Below are 18,897 nucleotides of genomic sequence, written 5' to 3' on the forward strand. Positions count from 1 at the left end.
TTCATCATATAAACTAAAACTGCAACGTAAATTCAGAAAACGTATGTTACATACGTAATGGTCAAGTTCATGACGAATATTTTGATGTGTATTTACACATGTATCGTACATATACTACGACAAATGCAAGGGGGTCCACTAAGTGACATTTAACAAATGTTTAGCAGAAGTGTATTCTCAAGTAGATTTTTTTTCAACAATACAATACACAGGTAAACTTGTGGAAGTATCTTCAGCTATTGCACTTAAACTATTCCTGATGTCAACTTTTAGCTGGAAGATCTGTATTCTTCTCTCTTTTTACTTGCCTATCATCAGCCTTATAGAACACACCAAATTTTTATCGATAACTACTTGGCAAAATATTAGGTATTTGCGACAGGTTTAACAATAGAAGAATAGAATTTTCATTATTCTCTTACAGTGTATTTCATATTTATTTGTCATCCGTTTCAAATCACATAATTACTTTAATGACACACTTTCGAAATACTAAATTTATACAGTTTACAAATGAGAACATACAACTTCCGTTCCACTGACACAGCTCGCCTATCCAGAAATACTAGATAGTGCGTGACAATGCCTCTTAGTTTCTACTTGTGACTGCGACTAATCACAGTGTACTATCTACGGCAATAAATCACATTTTGAACCCAGCAATACCAACACATTTTCCATAACACGTAATATCAGGGGGGAGGGTGCTCTGTGCTCATCACAAAAAAATAAAAAGAAACAAATTTCGTTAAATATATTTAACTTTTATTAACAACACACTTTTTGAATAGGTATTGATGTATAAGTCATATAGAGAAGCTAAAAACATCTTTTAGCCCAAACTTAGTAGCACCAACGCATTTTCCGCGAAGTTTAAACTGAATGGAGGGATACTATATAACTACCACAAAAATTTTTAAAAAAATGTAAATCTCATTCATTGTCGTTGGTTTTCATTCACATGAGACTTTTTAAAGTTATATAGATGCGTAAGAAGGGTCCTGAACCTGAAAATATGAACACGACATTAGTTGCGAAAACTCTCATTCACTACTAAGACTTGAATTTTTGGGTTAAGTTTTATAGGGAAAATTAGAACAGTTACGTTATCTGATACAAGAAATCATTAAAAACAACATATATTTTTTTAAGAAATTGAAAATGTGTAGTACCAGACTAGATTACATTTTCAAAAAGTGCCCCTCTTGCTATGGCGAGCGTCAGTGTTGCGAAGGGGTTACAAGTTGTGAATGCATAAACTGCGAATCTAAACTGTGCCAAATCGCAACTAAAAATCGCAGTTACGGAAAAGTAACGTTCAGAGAAGACAGTGATATCGTGAAGTCACAATTTAGCCCGTCCCTATGACTGAGGCTTCTCAGCTGGATGCAGGAGGCCTACCCCCTCCTCCTCTCCTCTCCTCTCCTCTAATCTGCTCTGCTCTCCTCTCCTCTCCTCTCCCCTCCCCTCCACACAGTACGGCGGCGTCAGCGCACTCGAGGACCGGTCTGAGCGGCAGCGGCGGCTTGCAGCTACATACGGCCTGTCGCTGACGCCCAGGTGTTCCCGTAACGCTGGTGCTCTGTCGAGCAGCGGAAAGAGGCGGGCGCGTCAGGTGAGCCGGTACGGTCCCCAGCAGTTTCTATACGTGCTGGCGACGCGTTAGCCTAGTGTCCAGGTAATGCGCACTTCTGCCCCACGCTTGTGAGAGACCTGCTGCTGCAGAGTATGAGCACTCCTACACTGGAATTCCTCCTCCGTGCCCAAGTACGTTCCTCTGAATTCTACGAGGCTGTCGTTGTTAGAGAGATACCTTTATTGATAACGAAGGACCACTGGATGCTGAACAATGTCTCTGCCCCAGAAGGCAACTACACCTGCTAGGACCGTCAGCCAAACTCTTGTTTTCGCGAGCTACCCACACCTCTATGAAATTCTTTTAACAAATGGTTCAAATGGCTCTGAGCACTATGAGACTTAAGAACTGATGTCATCGGTCCCCTAGCTCCCCAAAGCCACATAAATCCTAAGACCCGCGTGTCGAGGAAACAAAACGCATTCGGTGTGAGTCAACTTTTTGTACTTTGCCACAAAGGATCGTAAAATACCGTCCTTCGCGAAGTGTTTTTTTTAATTATTATTATTTCTTCAGCGTGGCTTTGTTGTGGAAATGAATGTAATGAGTACGTGGAGAGTGTAGTGTCGCGTTCGTATTGTTGATAATAAAACGTAAGAAGAGAGTGACACATGGACTCACGCCATGAGAAACTGCCGAGGCGTGTGGGAATGGACACTGGAGCACACTACAGAAACTTTACCGCCGCTCTTTCTTTGCCAACCGAATACTGGTGATGAAACAAGGCCTACATGGAGTCCAGAGCCAATACGCAATCGCGCCTACCGACCAAAGCTATGGAGACAGAGAGGAATGCCCACAAGCTCACAGAACAGAAAATCTAGGCGAGGACTGAATGTCACTACCGTGTTTTAACTTCATGTTCGATATTGCATCTTCATGCCGTAACAACACATATGAGAAAGTTATTTATCAATGAGTATCTGGCATTGGATTCAAGCTTGCACCTTAGTTGGGACATAAGATGAAAATCCCAAATTCAGATGCACGTAAATGCAATGCTTCGATAGCGACAAAACTTTGCGAATGGAACAAAAGAGGGAACGGTGGCTTTACATTGCGCGTAAAGTTGACAGTGCTCCCGTAACCCATTCATTAAAAAGGTTACAGACTGAGATCGCATCTAGAATCCCGCAGTTTATTTGTTGGCGTTTCATCAAACACTGTTCGTCATAGAAACTAAGTGACACTACATTAAGTTCATTTTGTTCAGGTTACAAATATAATCTTTTTCGTAGCATAATGAATGTTCAACATAACGTAGTCTGCGCGATTAAATGAAATGACGTTGGTATAAAGCCACCAGCAACTGACGAAAGGAAACTTAACTACATATGTGTGCTATGCGTTTATTTCTATTCTACAGACGTTGAAGGTTACAGAGCTATATCGGTAAGACCTATACCGCACTAAATCAGAAATTTGTGAAATATTTTTATAATATTTGTTTTTATACAGTCTTTGTTGATGTAATGAGGTTTGCCGTATCGTGGTCCTAATTTTTGCGAAAAACGTGTCGAAGAACTTTGACGGTGTAATACGACCCTCGTCGTGCTTCTTAATCTCAGTGATTACATTGTATCTAATCTGCTTGGTGTCCTTTGGCTGCTACGATTCTTTGCGTTACTCGACTATACGTTAACTCTGTGCGCGCTGGCGCTATTCTAATACTAAATTCTAGTTGTAATAACACTGCAAAAACAAATATGTAGTCACAACACTTCAATATCAATTAACATATCCGCGGCTTATGTAGAGGAAATGCCACTTAAATAGAACTTTATGATAATTTTTAGTTCCTGCTAGAGACCGCCTCCAAATTCACACCGACTGAAGTGACGCAGAGCTTAGCACACTGGACTCGGTTTTAGGAGGAGGACGGTTCAAATCTGCATTCCTTGAAAGGGCACGGTTGACTTTCTTCCCCGTCCTTGAAACGATACGAGCGTGGGCTCCGTCTCTAATGACCTCGATGTCGACGAGACTTTGAACTTCAATCTTCTTCTTTTTCGAATTCACCCTAAGAATCGTGGCTTGTTGCGAGTGGGACACTTGGCGACGCTTGACATCATAACCATTGTTCTTTCACGTGCAGTACTCACCATCACTCTACGGCCACTTTCGCTCACGGAAGTTGCGGAGCTCTAGTTTGGGAACAGTAAGGGCGGATGTGTGAACGGAGGACCGCAGTTGTGTCTCTCTTCGCACGTTATACAAAACTTGCATCGGAACGTGCTCCCTAACAACTACGAGTACTACGCGCTGGGGAGACCCGATCCGTCCACAGTCCCACATTTCTGGGTGCAGTGTCCAAACTTTTAAACAAATACTGCAGTGAACACTAACTTGGGCTATCTCATCTCTACCTATATAAATAGAAGTCACTTCCTGCATGGGCAGGCTAATCTCAGGAATACATTATGTGTATTCGCAACTGCGAATATGAACAGCCATCAGCTGTATAACTGATTGGCGACACTGAAAACCGCCGGGCCTGGACTCGAACATGGGTTTTTTCGTACAAAAGTCAAGTTGTGAAGACGATACCATTGCCACCTGGCGACATGGGACACCTAGGCACGTGCAAGCCACCTAAGTAAGATCCAATTGACTGAAATCTCTTCATAACATTGCACAGCAAAGAAACATGCGACTCCGAAACCTGTGGTTTTGAATCATTTACGCATGGAGTAAAACTCAACATGGGATCACTTTTACTTCATTTACACAAAGAATTTCTTGCAGGAGCGCAACAGATGATACAACTTTCAGCTTTTTGCTTTCCTTGAGTCAAACATAGATGCGGACGCGATTCTAAGCGTGGTGGAGCATAAGATACTATTTGTTTGGACACTTTCAAATTATACACATGTACACTGGCGAGAAGAATATTTATGTCCTTAAAAAATCATAAAGACATGGGCACGGTCTTCTTGAACGAGATTCAGGAATTTCTTACGGATGAATGCTCAAGATTTCGAAATTCTTTTACAGGTGATTGATGGACACATTTCCAAATATTACGACAATTTCAAACATCCAATTTCTGCTTACCTCAGATTACCAGATGCAATCCGCTCTCTTAACTCACTGCAATTTCTTCGAACAACGGGTAAGGGAGATACTCATCTTAGAAGTACGAAAACAACTACTTAGCGAAAAAACATGCGAATCCAAAATATGTGTTGTTTTTACTTTTTGTGCTTCAAGTAAAATGTTTATACCGAAAAAGTACTTCTGTAACTTGGCTGGGTTCACACACAGTACGTTGTATCAGCAACACAGAAGATGGCTAACTTTCAGCTTTCTTCTTTTCTGTAAGCAAAGCTACATGCGGACATGAGTCTTTGCGTGACGCGGAGACGATGTCAGCCATAAAGTGTCGACGACAAAGAACTGTGGCAGTGAGTCTGAACAGTTCATCTCAGTGCGAAATATCCTTCACAACAGGAGTGCTGTAACACGAGCTAAACATGTAAATCATGCGTGATTTTTTCTTATTTGTTCTTTTACTTATTTTTCCGCTACATATTGAATCACACACACACACACACACACACACACACACACACGCACATACATACATACACACATCCACGAGCCGTACACCATATTTAAATCGGTTGTAAACATCTTGCTTAAATCATTACGTGCCCACACCATTGCGTCAGTGTCCTCTAACGAGTTGTTTGTTTGGCGGTGGTTCGCGTCTTGACATTTCCAAATTTTTTTCCTAACATTCGCGTTTTTATTAGGTTCTGATACTTTATTATTAGTTTAATATATAGGTATATACTGTAATATTTGATGTTACGTAAATATAAGTTCATCGTTTTTGAGGGGTGACTTTGTTCGATTGGCTTAATCTGCACGACAGCTTGCGCTACTTGTATAAAGGTATTTTGCGCCCTTTTTCTTTTAAGCTTCGTAATTCACATGTTGCAAAGATTCTGCTACTGGGTAGGAACAGTGATCAAGTGAGACTGACCTTGCGGTTTTACTAAAATGTGGGAATGATGAAATAATGTTTATCTTATGCGGAGAAGTATTCCAAATTTGTACAGCACTGTCTGTAATGGAACTTTTATAAGCCTGTGTCCTTATTAATTGGACATGGTACATTCCTTTCGTAGACGATGCAGGAAATGTGCGATTTAATACAGCTAATGTGTGAATTTTACGCGCGACCGTTGAGTAAATAGTGTGATTTACAAACTAGAAACATCCCTCAACTGCTGCTGGAGTGCGTTGCAATCGCTTATACCATGTTGGGGCCCACGTACCGTATGCACGAATGGCATCGTTCCTGAGCGTTCAGCAGCACGTTGAACTTGGCACGCTCAACGTTAACGTTCGACAGCACCGTGCGTGTGCCGACGGCTTAATAGTCGTGAACACTCCGGTACCAATGAGGCTGCCGCAGCACAGGAAGAAGCTGCGAGGACAGGACGCCGGCGGCGGCCTTCTGGGGTCTTCGTCCGCTGCGGGCCACGCCCGGCGAAGTGCACTCACCGTCTGCCACACCGCGCCGCGATCGGAGCAGCCGTCGGCGCGCAGTACACGGTCCGCCCTGCCACGTACGGTGGCATAGCAGCTTAAGCCGTCAGCACACGGGCCGTGCTATCGAACGTCAACGTTGAGCGTGCTAAGTTCATGTTGCTAAATTCTCAGAAATGATGCGACTTGTGCATACGGTACGTGGGCCCCAACGTGGCATACGCGACACAACGCACTCCAGTGGCAGTTGCGGCATGTTTCTAGATCGTAAATAACACTGTTTACGAAGCGGGCGCGCCTAAAATTTCCACGTTAGCTCTGTTAAAGGCACATTTCCTCCATCGTCCATGAAAAGAATAGTACCGTGTCCAATCAATAAGGACACAGGCTTATAAAAGTTGCATTACAAACAGTGCGATACAAATTTGCAATATTTTTCCACATAAGATCATTCATCATCCTCACATTTTAGTAAAACCCCAAGGTCAGCCTTGCTTGAACACTGTTCCTACCCAGTAGCAGAATCTTTGCAACATGTGAATTACGAAGCGTAAAAGAAAAAGGAGTGAAATATCTTTATACAAGTAGCGCAAGCTGTCCTATACATTAAGCCGATCGAAGAAAGTCACCCCTCAAAAAAGGTGAACTTATATTTACATAACATCAAGTATTATAGTATATACTTCTACATATAAAGTATCAGAACCTAAGAAAAACGCAAATGTTAGAAAAAAAATTTGCAACTGTCGAGTCGCCAACCACTGCCGAAACATACCACATCGTACGGATCAGCGACGCAACTCACTTCGCCAAACCAACGACACACTATAGACACTCAATCATAGCGTGTTAGCACTTGCTAAAAACCTTAATCGTAGATATGTTACTAACTGAAATTTAACTATAACAAATTGTACCAAGAACAATGCGTTTTGGGTGGATCTTCAGTGTGTCGCTGCCTTCACATAGCCTACTCTCATAATACGCAATTCTTTTGCCACGAATATGATGTTTCTCATTATTTTATTGGAACGAATCACAAGTTAACAACGGGTTTTCCAGTGATTCTCAATTTGCTGGTGTCCAGAAACGGCATATGTATGCATAGGCTTGAAATGAATTCCAATATGGCGCCTCACAACTCCATACTGAAGGGAGACGGCGTGCGTGTGATGTAGATGGCGTTGTGCCATCTCATTGATCAATGCTCAGACGCACGCTCTGAATATCTGACATGATATTGCTCTGCACGTTCGGGAAGACTCCGTAACGTGCTATTCCACGCTATGACGTCAGAAACTCGACACGCTCAACGTCAGTTGCACGATCCGTGCGCCGACGGCTTTACCCTTCACATGCCGCCCTGAGCTCTACATTCCAGACGCACCAACATCTCCAAGCATACAACGTAACTGTGTTACGGGGCCATAACTGTGCACGATAAACACGATGACGGGCAAAATTGTGGTGGTTGTCCAGCAACATTTTCCGATCATTTTGGCGTAAGCGAACCGTGGTTTCAGCTACGTCGTTACGGAGTAATAATATACAAGAAAAAAACATAGAATAAAGCAGCCGGCACACGTGGCGAGGCAGCTAACGTTGACATGCATACAGGTGCGATATCCAGCGTCACGAGACACAGCGCCGACGGCACACGGCACGAACTGGTTAACACGTTTGCGGCAAAAAAAAGTTAGTCTAAGCTAGATTAAGTAAGGCGTAAGCTTAGGCTCCTCCCCCCATGAACCATGGACCTTGCCGTTGGTGGGGAGGCTTGCGTGCCTCAGCGATACAGATGGCCGTACCGTAGGTGCAACCACAACGGAGGGGTATCTGTTGAGAGGCCAGACAAACGTGTGGTTCCTGAAGAGGGGCAGCAGCCTTTTCAGTAGTTGCAGGGGCAACAGTCTGGATGATTGACTGATCTGGCCTTGCAACATTAACCAAAACGGCCTTGCTGTGCTGGTACTGCGAACGGCTGAAAGCAAGGGGAAACTACAGCCGTAATTTTTCCCAAGGACATGCAGCTTTACTGTATGATTAAATGATGATGGCATCCTCTTGGGTAAAATATTCCGGAGGTAAAATAGTCCCCCATTCGGATCTCCGGGCGGGGACTACTCAGAAGGATGTCGTTATCAGGAGAAAGAAAACTGGCATTCTACGGATCGGAGCGTGGAATGTCAGATCCCTTAATCGGGCAGGTAGGTTAGAAAATTTAAAAAGGGAAATGGATAGGTTAAAGTTAGATTTAGTGGGAATTAGTGAGGTTCGGTGGCAGGAGGAACAAGACTTCTGGTCAGGTGACTACAGGGTTATAAACACAAAATCAAATAGGGGTAATGCAGGAGTAGGTTTAATAATGAATAGGAAAATAGGAATGCGGGTAAGCTACTACAAACAGCATAGTGAACGCATTATTGTGGCCAAGATAGATACGAAGCCCACACCTACTACAGTAGTACAAGTTTATATGCCAACTAGCTCTGCAGATGATGAAGAAATTGAAGAAATGTACGATGAAATAAAAGAAATTATTCAGATAGTGAAGGGAGACGAAAATTTAATAGTAATGGGTGACTGGAATTCGAGTGTAGGAAAAGGGAGAGAAGGAAACATAGTAGGTGAATATGGATTGGGGCTAAGAAATGAAAGAGGAAGCCGCGTAGTAGAATTTTGCACAGAGCACAACTTAATCATAGCTAACACTTGGTTTAAGAATCATGAAAGAAGGTTGTATACGTGGAAGAACCCTGGAGATACTAAAAGGTATCAGATAGATTATGTAATGGTAAGACAGAGATTTAGGAACCAGGTTTTAAGTTGTAAGACATTTCCAGGGGCAGATGTGGACTCTGACCACAATCTATTGGTTATGACCTGTAGATTAAAACTGAAGAAACTGCAAAAATGTGAGAAATTAAGGAGATGGGACCTGGATAAACTGAAAGAACCAGAGGTTGTACAGAGTTTCAGAGAGAGCATAAGGAAACAATTGACAGGAATAGGGGAAAGAAATACAGTAGAAGAAGAATGGGTAGCTCTGAGGGATGTAGTAGTGAAGGCAGCAGAGGATAAAGTAGTTACAAAGACAAGGGCTGCTAGAAATCCTTGGGTAACAGAAGAAATATTGAATTTAATTGATGAAAGGAGAAAATATAAAAATGCAGTAAATGAAGCAGGCAAAAAGGAATACAAACGTCTCAAAAATGAGATCGACAGGAAGTGCAAAATGGCTAAGCAGGGATGGCTAGAGGACAGATGTAAGGATGTAGAGGCTTATCTCACTAGGGGTAAGATAGATACTGCCTACAGGAAAATTAAAGAGACCTTTGGAGAGAAGAGAACCACGTGTATGAATATCAAGAGCTCAGATGGCAGCCCAGTTCTAAGCAAAGAAGGGAAGGCAGAAAGGTGGAAGGAGTATATAGAAGGCTTATACAGGGGCGATGTACTTGAGGACAATATTATGGAAATAGAAGAGGATGTAGATGAAGACGAAATGGGAGATACGATACTGCGTGAAGAGTTTGACAGAGGACTGAAAGACCTGAGTCGAAACAAGGCCCCCGGAGTAGACAACATTCCGTTAGAACTACTGACGGCCTTGGGAGAGCCAGTCATGACAAAACTCTACCAGCTGGTGAGCAAGATGTATGAGACAGGCGAAATACCCTCAGACTTCAAGAAGAATATAATAATTCCAATCCCAAAGAAAGCAGGTGCTGACAGATGTGAAAATTACCGAACTATCAGTTTAATAAGCCACGGCTGCAAAATACTAACACGAATTCTTTACAGACGAATGGAAAAACTGGTAGATGCAGACCTCGGGGAGGATCAGTTTGGATTCCGTCGAAATGTTGGAACACGTGAGGCAATACTGACCTTACGACTTATCTTAGAAGAAAGATTAAGAAAAGGCAAACCTACGTTTCTAGCATTTGTAGACTTAGAGAAAGCTTTTGACAATGTTGACTGGAATACTCTTTTTCAAATTCTAAAGGGGGCAGGGGTAAAATACAGGGAGCGAAAGGCTATTTATAATTTGTACAGAAACCAGATGGCAGTCATAAGAGTCGAGGGGCATGAAAGGGAAGCAGTGGTTGGGAAAGGAGTGAGACAGGGTTGTAGCCTCTCCCCGATGTTATTCAATCTGTATATTGAGCAAGCAGTAAAGGAAACAAAAGAAAAATTTGGAGTAGGTATTAAAATTCATGGAGACGAAGTAAAAACTTTGAGGTTCGCCGATGACATTGTAATTCTGTCAGAGACGGCAAAGGACTTGGAAGAGCAGTTGAACGGAATGGACAGTGTCTTGAAAGGAGGATATAAGATGAACATTAACAAAAGCAAAACGAGGATAATGGAATGTAGTCAAATTAAGTCGGGTGATGCTGAGGGAATTAGATTAGGAAATGAGACACTTAAAGTAGTTAAGGAGTTTTGCTATTTAGGAAGTAAAATAACTGATGATGGTCGAAGTAGAGAGGATATAAAATGTAGACTGGCAATGGCAAGGAAAGCGTTTCTGAAGAAGAGAAATTTGTTAACATCGAATATAGATTTATGTATCAGGAAGTCGTTTCTGAAAGTATTTGTTTGGAGTGTAGCCATGTATGGAAGTGAAACATGGACGATAACTAGTTTGGACAAGAAGAGAATAGAAGCTTTCGAAATGTGGTGCTACAGAAGAATACTGAAGATAAGGTGGATAGATCACGTAACTAATGAGGAGGTATTGAATAGGATTGGGGAGAAGAGAAGTTTGTGGCACAACTTGACTAGAAGAAGGGATCGGTTGGTAGGACATGTTTTGAGGCATCAAGGGATCACAAATTTAGCATTGGAGGGCAGCGTGGAGGGTAAAAATCGTAGAGGGAGACCGAGAGATGAGTACACTAAGCAGATTCAGAAGGATGTAGGTTGCAGTAGGTACTGGGAGATGAAGCAGCTTGCACAGGATAGAGTAGCATGGAGAGCTGCATCAAACCAGTCTCAGGACTGAAGACAACAACAACAACAAGCTTAGGCTCAAATGGTTCACATGGCTCTGAGCACTATGGGACTTAACATCTGTGGTCATCAGTCCCCTACAACTTAGAAATATTTAAACATAACTAACCTAAGGACATGACACACACCCATGCCCGAGGCAGGATTCGAACCTGCGACCGTAGCGGTCACGCGGTTCCAAACTGGAGCGCCTAGAACCGCACGGCCACAACGGTCGGCTGTTCCTAGGTGCTCGATCTTGTTGTATCTTGGAACAGTTTTTCAAATTTGAAAGCGGCCGTTCTGGGTTTCATTTGGCTCGCAAATCAGACATTTTACGAAAATTGACGCGCGTAGAATTCCTACGTTACCTCTGTTAAAACACACATTTTCTCTCTTGGTCATATGCTTACCATGTTGCTGTGCCTGTGATACACACAAATAAAAACTTCATTATCTGTGAACGTGAAATAAGATAAAAATGAAAGACACATGACCACCTACTCCTGACAGAGAGCGAACTTACATTTACAAAAGATCTAATATTACAGAAATTATATCTACAAGTTCAGGCTTTCAGAAAACGCGAAGGTGAAAGAAAGAAGTGTGTATAATAGAAAGCGAACTCTCTTCCGATCTGCCCTCCTTTCTGTAACGGAACACCTCAACCGAATACGCTATGCTGGACCGCAATTACTTGGAAACTCGTATTTTATTTTGAGTCTTCTAAAAGCTGTAATCCCCAGAATGTTATTATTTGCCATTTAATTACAACAAATCCTAATAATAACGACACGTTGTCATTAATTACCAATAGGTCGTTGCCTTAAAACGACTATTACTACACAGGAGTTATAACACGAAAATAATTAAATATGAAAATTCTTTAACCACCAAATGACGTTTCCCGTCATTTAGTTACAGGAAATGATACCATTAACAATTCATTCTCGAGACACTCAATGTGCTGGTGCTTATAAACAGCATATATTCATGTGTAATAACACAAAACCCACTGAGTGTGAGCTTCTGATGTACACAACAAATACAGTATATCATGTTGCTTTCTGCTTATTACGTAAGGAGCGTTCTTGCTTCCTATTGTTTCTCCTATATGTGGCACGTTGCCGAAATGTCACAGAATCTATTTTGTGTGTCATTTGACAATATTGCTCCGCAACGTGAAACAGCAGGAAGTGAAATGCTATCTTGAACGGCGCCACGGCAACGATAGCTACGTAGACCGGTGTGCCGACGGCTTATCGGAAGAACCGTCGGACGATACACGTGTTGCCAGAATAGCTCAGCACAGCGTCATCGTTAGAGCACTGCACCCGCTTGGCGAGCCGAAATCAGCAGCAGTTGTTCCCCATCACTCGTTATCCACGCGGTTCTGTCTCCCTCGCTACAAAGTGGCAGAACACTCGTCTAGTGTGAGCTTAAGGTTCGAGTGTACTACAACGGTTGTCGCGACATGATCGGCGCGGCAGTAGCCGTGCGCCTGTCAAATTACACTTCTCTGATGTAACTGTATACAACCCTCTGCCAAGCACTCGGAAGTATTGCATTCAGTGCCACTGGACTGCCGCACGATTCGTGCACTATAAGAGCGCCTTAATAGGCGCGTGACCCCTCCCACGCAGCTAAGGAGACATGAGGGTTAGACACGTCATCACGCAACGCGAGGCACACGGAAGAGAAAACCGCAACTTCGAGTACTTTGCGCGTCTGCGACGTTTCCGCGTTCGTATGCACCCGCGTGAGCAGCCGTCATTGGGCGAACTGGTGTCGGTCATCTTCAGCAACTTCCGCCATGTTATGCAAAGTGTGTTCGCCCCCCCCCCCCCCCTCTCTCTCTCATCAGTTTGTAGTACATCAGTTTGTGTTGAAATATAAGATCAATCTTTAAAACAGTGTTCAATTTGAAACTGATCATTTTTAATCAGTGTCATTGTTTAAGTAAATGTGGAGAGTCAATGTATTATCAGAGTCGAATCAGCAATATACTATGATAATAAAACGCTAACAGCTAAATATTTTTCACTAAACTTGACAAAACCAGAGCATCTGAAGAAATCATACTTCTAATTTTATACGACGACTAGCCGAGTCAACAACATGTATGAGAAATCAAGCTGAGTATATTTACTGACTGCTAACTACTGGTAAAATCAATTAGGAACAGCCTGTACACAATCCCGCTTTCCCGTTTAAAATATAAATTTCTGTATTACCTGGTGCTGACAGAAATGTCGAAATTTAATTATCTTCATTTTGTTACGTTTGCGATTACTGAACTGAGGAAACGGGGTTGTTACAACACTTAACTAGCCCGCTTTTCACGTTGATCATTGTACTTCCAGCGAGTTCCGTACAGCCTGCCCTGCACAAATTATGCGTCTCTAAAAACGCGAAGTCCGTTCGTAAACAGAAAGCAAAAAAGAATGAAGACGTCGTAGCAGCAACTCGGGTCCCAGAGACAGGATTTTACACTATTTCCAACACAGCACGAATGCCGGTCCCTGGCGCTATAGCAGTCTCAACTGGGTCTGGAGCACGCTTGCAAGATGCAACGCGTCCCTTTATAAACGGGGCTCGTCCACAACGCTCAATGTGATTGTGGCCTAACGGAGCAAACAATCTACCAGATTATTCTATGAACGCCCGCTGACAAGATTCCAACTATATTGGAAAGACACTAGAAAGGCCTCTCCTTAGGTTATTTCGTGACTAGTCTTCCTGACAGAGAATTAAGATAGAATGCTGAATCAATAAATTCTTTAATCTATTTCTCTCCCTCTCCCCCCCCCCCCCCACCCTCTCTCTCTCTCTCTCTCTCTCTCTCTCTCTCTCTCTCTCTCTTCTCTCTCTCTCTCTCTCTCTCTCTCACACACACACACACACACACAAACCGCAGAACCGCGTGAACAGCATGCGGATCGGGCACGCGCTTTCTGACAGCGGGAGGAATGAGTCCAGCAACACCTCTAGTCGACCGTTGATGAAGTGATTGTGAAGAGGAATCGCGAAGGAATAACCACAGCTAAGCTACGACCAGGGACACCGCATGTCCTGACAGACAGCGGAGGGTGGTTGTAAAAAAATTTCATGAAATCTGCGGAAAGAACTCTCCAGAGTCCCAAATGCAACTAGCACTACAGCTAGCACAATGACTGTAATCAGGGAGTTAAAGAGAGTAGGGAAAAATAGTTGAACAGCTCCACATCAGCCACTCATTCCTGTACTGTATGTTAACAAAGGAAATTTTGCGTCGCATCTCTCTCCGATTTAGTGGTAAGATGACCCAGTGCATAGACCGTCAAAAACTGAGCTCAGATCAAGCATAAAAACACGAAGAAGGTGTACTGAACTGTGAACAAAAAGCAAAATAGAGACAGTGAACGGTCCAAGAACAAGAAGTGCAATAACGAGCGACAATGTCTCGGGTAAGTGGTCACGGAATTGGATTGCCAAGCGAGTGAGCCCTGTTCTTAATGCCCTTTCTTTTCTCGCAACATTATGAATTGTCTCCAACGGCCTTGCCGCAGTGGATACACCGGTTCCCGTCAAATCACCGAAGTTAAGCGCTGTCGGGCGTGGCCGGCACTTTGATGGGTGACCATCCGGGCCGCCATGCACCGATGCCATTTCGCAGGGTGCACTCAGCCTCGTGATGCCAATTGAGGAGCTACTCGACCGAATAGTAGCAGCTCCGGTTAAAGAAAGCCATCATAAAGACCGGGAGAGCGGTGTGCCAACCACACGCCCCTCCTATCCGCAACCTCATATGAGGATGACACGGCGGTCGGATGGTCTCGATGGGAAACTTGTGGCCTGAAGACGGAGTACATAAATTGTCCATAGGGTCATTGAACTGTTTGTTCTCTTTCTGTAATCTTGGCAGTTGTTATAGCGTTGGCTATAGAATATGAGTCATGTGGTAAGAATACACTACCGTCGCAAGTAAAAGTGATGAATAGTGAGAGCAGGCGAGATACCACATAGGCGTCTCACAGAAATGAAAACAACAAATAAACGGGTGTGAACTATGTTGCAAAACGGAACATAATTTCAAAAACGTTAAAAACGTATGTTTTGACTGAGCACAGAGAAACTGTATGACTGTGATACTGTTGCGTCCATTTGTTGCAGCTTATGTGACAAACCACTATGTTCTCATCATTTCGTTGGGAATGGTCACATTCACATTCATACGAACATCTACATCGGGCAAGGAGGCATTTCTCACTCACTTACCGGACGTACAAATTAGGTACGTCGATAAGAGATTCCTGTCACAAGTCAGAGGTACTCTCACTAATGCCGCGTGTGACACACCGGACGTGTTGTCCTGTGGAGGATTCGGTTGACTTGTCGCCTTGTCATCAGACGTTTGCGATTCTCATTCGAAAGTCACTTCCCTTCGGCTGCTAATACAACAGTTGTACAGAATCAACTGTCACTATAGGTCCCTCGCCGTTGCAAACGGACGTTACATCACGACACAGACACAAATTTCAATAAAGCCAACAGCGAAAAAGCAATAAATAAATAGGAGCGACGGAGATTTGAATACAGCTTGCCCGCTTGATAGTGCAATACCGTAACCACTTGACCACGACGCCATTTCTATGCCCGCTGATCCAATTTGCGTTTCCTGTTTTTAGACCGTTCACTGTTTTTAATTATTAATTATTTATTTTTTTCACAGTCCAGTACACCTTCTTCCGGTTTTCATGCTTGATCTGCGTTCAGTTTTCGACGAGTTGTCCACTGTGCCCTCTTAGCACCAAATGTGAGGGGGTGCGATGAGAGTTTCCACTGTAAGCAACGCTTGTGGTGGTGTAAAGAGTGATGTCACTGGACACGGATGACTGCAAAGCAGTGATTCTTAGTGATGACTCATACTTTATCCTGTGGCAATCCCATGGGAGAGTTTGGTGAATGACTTAAGAATGTTACCATTCAGCAAGTGTCGTGCCAACAGTAAAGCACCAACCAGGTGGCGTTTTTAGTTGTTGGGGTGTGGTGCCCTTATCTCGCTTAAGAAAACACTAAATGCGAAAGGATATTAAGACATTCTAGAGCATTGTGTGCTGCGTTCAGTAGAGGAACAATTCGGGGAGGACGATTATTTGTATCAGCGTGAGTATGTAGCCTGTTAATTGTAAGGTAATGGTTTGTCATCAGTAATATTCCTGAAATGAACTGGCCACTCTGGTCACAACTCGAACCCACAGGATCCACAGACATTCAAGCACCTCACGGAAAGTGTCCCCTAAAGAGTTCAAGCGGTCGTAAAGGCCAAGGGTAGAGACACCCCACAGTAGTGTCCACTAATAGGTGTTCGGATACTTTTGTTCAGACAGTGTAGGTGTATTTGTTAACGTGAATACAGAATGAAGTCGGTGACTTGCTCCACATGTGCAGTGTACCTGCCCCACTGCTGATGTGCATTCTGTGTAGGTTGCCATTTTTGAACGGCTTTTACTCAACTACGAGAAAGGTGCGGCCATGTTTCAAATTGGCTTATTTGTTAAAACTATTGAAAATAAAGGAACAGACTATGTATAGACTTTGACCAAATTTGAATGGTGATATTCCCTTACAAGAAAGAATTATATCACGGCAGAATATTGAAATTCATTAGTTTAATGAAAAAAAATCAACATTAGTGTTTTAATAACACCAAAAATTTTGTCTTTGGCTTTGTAAATGAGAATAAATTATGCGATTAAACGCATAATATAGACGTTACTATAAGAACTGATGAGATGTCGGCTATATGACAGTTTAAACAGATGCCACGGAAAAATAAAAAAGAGCAAGAATCAGTGAAAAAAAGAAAAAGAGAGCTGTTGGCACACCAGTATACGGCTTCCTGTGCATTTCGCGTGGTTTGTGCGAATCAATGGTGCTCCTTCTAGACTACTGTTTTCTCCTATAATCTATGTCTTTCTAGACAAAGTATTGGTAAAATTCGTTTCCTATAAACAGCTGCATTACTGAAAGAGTGACAAGTTTTTTTCAGTTAACACGGTAGTCAGACATCCTATTGTTCGCAGACATTTTGTTAGCGCATAAAATAGAGCTGGAATTTTCGTTGCATTTGTTGAATACGCTGTAAAAAGATACTTACTGTTATTCCTTTCCTTGTTCTTCTTTGTTACACAACTCAATTCAAACTGAAACTTCCTGGCAGATTAAAACTGTGTGCCCGACCGAGACTCGAACTCGGGACCTTTGCCTTTCGCGGGCAAGTGCTCTACCAGTGAGTACCGGACGTGAGTCGTGCTTCGGTAGCTCAGTTGGTAGAGCACTTGCCCGCGAAAGGCAAAGGTCCCGAGTTCGAGTCTCGGTCGGGCACACAGTTTTAATCTGCCAGGAAGTTTCATATCAGCGCACACTCCGCTGCAGAGTGAAAATCTCATTCTGGAAACATCCCCCAGGCTGTGGCTAAGCCATGTCTCCGCAATATCCTTTCTTTCAGGAGTGCTAGTTCTGCAAGGTTCGCAGAAGAGCTTCTGTAAAGTTTGGAAGGTAGGAGACGGATACTGGCAGAAGTAAAGCTGTGAGTACCGGACGTGAGTCGTGCTTCGGTAGCTCAGTTGGTAGAGCACTTGCCCGCGAAAGGCAAAGGTCCAGAGTTCGAGTCTCGGTCGGGCACACAGTTTTAATCTGCCAGGAAGTTTCATATCAGCGCACACTCCGCTGCAGAGTGAAAATCTCATTCTGGAAACATCCCCCAGGCTGTGGCTAAGCCATGTCTCCGCAATATCCTTTCTTTCAGGAGTGCTAGTTCTGCAAGGTTCGCAGAAGAGCTTCTGTAAAGTTTGGAAGGTAGGAGACGGATACTGGCAGAAGTAAAGCTGTGAGTACCGGACGTGAGTCGTGCTTCGGTAGCTCAGTTGGTAGAGCACTTGCCCGCGAAAGGCAAAGGTCCCGAGTTCGAGTCTCGGTCGGGCACACAGTTTTAATCTGCCAGGAAGTTTCATATCAGCGCACACTCCGCTGCAGAGTGAAAATCTCATTCTCAATTCGAACTGCCGCAGCTTTCCAAGGCGTTTCACTGTTGAGACGGTCGCTCACGTACGGCCGCGTTCGCCGACCGCCATAACCCTTGCGCCGACCCCAGGCTCTTGCAGAAGCAGGAGTGGAGGAATAAACGGCAAAAAGGAAATAAAAGTAGACGCAATTACCATTGTATGGCCGCTGCGTGCAGTCAGTTTTTCTGTTTGACAGCACTTGTCGATCTGCTTATTTATTCAGGCAGCTCCTCTGAATTCGCAGCGAATCCTGTTCCAGAAGTACCGTCCCAGAAAAAAGAAGTACAGTGCACTCGACCCCAGACCTCCAGTGTGAGCACTGCAAGTCAGAGACAGTCGATTTCGAGTTCGGTATCGCCTCACTGATGTTCGCGTCATTCGACTAATGTCCGGCTCACAACACAAGTGTCGTCACTGAACAATTACGTATTTGACAAATGCACGAGGAGGTACCTCAAATTTTAATATGACATAAAATCTAAAATGCAGTATAAGTAAAATCTACATTAATCTCTTCCGAACATGCACAGAAAAAAATCTACTGAATTAACACATCCCCAAGTCGAGCGTCTTGCACTGCGCTTCTTCCAAAGAAGCTACACCATAATTATACATATACAGTTCATCTTCAAGATATTGATGCGTACTGTTTGTAAAATCGCGCGACAATGATGCGACACATCCCAACCTTGGGTAATGGCCGGGAAAATTTATTCACAC

The 18,897-nt window shown here is 43.4% G+C and overlaps 1 protein-coding gene and 2 non-coding genes across 12 annotated transcripts in view; 2 read left to right on the forward strand and 1 right to left on the reverse strand.

The window, feature by feature from the left end:
* The window catches only part of LOC126267989 (uncharacterized), a 905,571-nt gene that overhangs the window by 369,407 nt on the left and 517,267 nt on the right, over nt 1–18,897 (reverse strand). The window lies entirely within an intron of this gene.
* Nucleotides 17,424–17,498, forward strand: Trnas-cga (transfer RNA serine (anticodon CGA)). The gene has a single exon. It is a non-coding gene; the product is annotated as a tRNA-Ser (tRNA).
* Nucleotides 18,024–18,098, forward strand: Trnas-cga (transfer RNA serine (anticodon CGA)). The gene has a single exon. It is a non-coding gene; the product is annotated as a tRNA-Ser (tRNA).

This window comes from Schistocerca gregaria, chromosome 4, assembly GCF_023897955.1.
Source record: "Schistocerca gregaria isolate iqSchGreg1 chromosome 4, iqSchGreg1.2, whole genome shotgun sequence".
Taxonomy (NCBI): Eukaryota; Metazoa; Arthropoda; class Insecta; order Orthoptera; family Acrididae; genus Schistocerca; species Schistocerca gregaria.